The following is a 2,500-nucleotide window of genomic DNA, read 5'->3' as shown; positions in this document are numbered from 1 at the left end:
AAAGAAACACAAAAGAAACAAAGACACAGAGCGGGGAAGGACACAAAGACTAACAGGAAACTTTAGAATCAATTTAAAAAACAAGCAGACGATGAAGACATTAACATGGCACCCCTACCCCCGCCGTAATATCCGCACCATCTGCCCGTGACAGTGATAAAGTATGAGGTCAGGGGACGGGAGCAATATGTTAAATGAAGCTCGGATTAGACAAATGAGATCATACGATGTTCATAGTGAGGTCTGCTTCGGACCGTCGCATTTTCTTAATGAACATCGCATCTCGCATCTTTCCCCCCGTCCGAGAATTCTCTGTTTGTCTGTCTGTCTCTGTTTCTGGTCGACTCTCTCTCTCTCTCTCTCTCTCTCTCTCTCTCTCTCTCTCTCTCTCTCTCTCTCTCTCTCTCTCTCTCTCTCTCTCTCTCTCTCTCTCTCTCTCTCTCCCTCTCTCTCTCTCACACACACACACACCACACACACACACACACACACACACACACACACACACACACACACACACACACACCACACACACACACACACCCTTTGTCTATCTCACTCTCTCTTTCTTTCTCTCTCTCACTCTCACATTCTCTCACACACACACACACACTCTCTCTCTCTCTCTCTCTCTCTCTCTCTCTCTCTCTCTCCGTCTCTCTTTCTCTCTCTCCCCCTCTCTCTCTCTTATTATATTAATTCTCCCTCTCTCTCTCTCTTATTATTTTAATTCTCCCTCTCTCACTATTTGTTTTTGTCTCTGTCTTTCTATCTCTCATATTCTATCTCTCATATTCTCTCTCTCTCTCTCTCTCTCTCTCTCTCTCTCTCTCTCTCTCTCTCTCTCTCTCTCTCTCTCTCTCTCTCTCTCTCTCTCTCTCTCTCTCTCTCTCTCTCTCTCTTCTCTCTCTCTCTTCTCTCTCTCTCTCCCCTCTCTCTCCTCTCTCTCTCTTCCTCTCTCTCTCTCTTTCTCTCTCTCTCTCTCTCTCTCTCTCTCTCTCTCTCTCTCTCTCTCTCTCTACCTCCCTCCCTTCCTCTTACTCTCTCTCTTTCTCTCTCTTTTTCTCTTTCTCACCCTCCTTCCCTCTTGTCTCACCTCTTCTTCTCTTCCCTTCTCTTCGGTGAAAGCCAACATGAACAAAACACGTATTGTAACGCGAGACAAGCAAATTCTCGCACCCTACCTTCTACACTTTCATTTTGATTGCCGTAGATAAGGGTACGTTGAAAGGGACGGAGGGGTAATAATTTTAGATGGACAAGCGCCGGGAAATGCGAAGAGTTATATTATACTGCAAATTATCGTATGTGTTGATTGATCTTTGTATTAATCTGGATAATGGCGAGTGGCTGGAGGAACAAAGAGGGATTATATTCTGCAACGTGGACTGTTATCGTATTATATCTAAGCATCATTTCATACTATCCTGTGCCTCGATTATTGCATATTCTCATCCCCTTTCCTGGCAGATTGATTCAGCATTTCTTGGCGACTACATGCTATTGGCAACTCGATTATACAGGCTATTCAAATGCCGTTGTACCCAAAATTACGAATAAGTCTGTAACTTACCTTAGAAATGATATTACACGACATGATCGTAATGTGAGATATACTGGACGTTAATAATGTTGTTTTATCTTTTAATCAGAGACCAGATGCATGGCACGTTTTTCATGCCAAGGATGGTAATGAATAAGGATAGTGGATATAGAACATATCTGTGAAACACATCAATGCAACCTGTTATATCGCCTTATTGTCTGGTTCTTTTGCAATGTGTATGTCACATTACAAAAGTTGGCATACAAGTATAACAGAAATCAAATGGGAGAGACAAATACACACACACACACACACACACACACACACACACACATATATATATATATATATATATATATATATATATATATATATATATATATATATATATATATATATATATATATATATGTTGGGACATGAAGAAAAAGTTATAGTAGATGGAATCGAGTGATACAACGAAGACAACAAAATCCCGAATTCTAGGAGCAGAATATCATAGCCCACAAGAGGTCGGAATTATTCGAAAAGGGAAAGAAACGCTCTTTAAAGGTGATACCCATGAATTAGCAAATGGTAACTGATGTAACAAAGAAAGCTAAAGTCCAGGCCACACACGAAGATTATAAGAAAATCTGGATATGGGAAAATATGACCAAAGATAACAGAAATGTTGAAGAAAAAATTGAGAGAGGTAAAAAAAAAAAACGAACAAAGGACTGAAGAAGAAAAAACACTTGTTAATTTGAAGGGTAAGAGGCCTCCAAGCAAAACAAATTTACTATCGGAACCAAAATGTGGAGACAGACAATCATTAGCCTTGCAGCCAAAAGGAATACCGAAAGATTATAGAGAAATAGTTTATACAAATGTAGATGGTTTCTGTTCGAAGTTTCTAGAACAAGATACAATTATTGAAAGTAATAAACCAGATGTAAAATGCTTCACAGAATC

The sequence above is a fragment of the Penaeus monodon genome, chromosome 13 (assembly GCF_015228065.2).
Source record: "Penaeus monodon isolate SGIC_2016 chromosome 13, NSTDA_Pmon_1, whole genome shotgun sequence".
In the NCBI taxonomy this organism is placed as follows: domain Eukaryota; kingdom Metazoa; phylum Arthropoda; class Malacostraca; order Decapoda; family Penaeidae; genus Penaeus; species Penaeus monodon.
Note: the sequence above shows the minus strand (reverse complement) of the source record.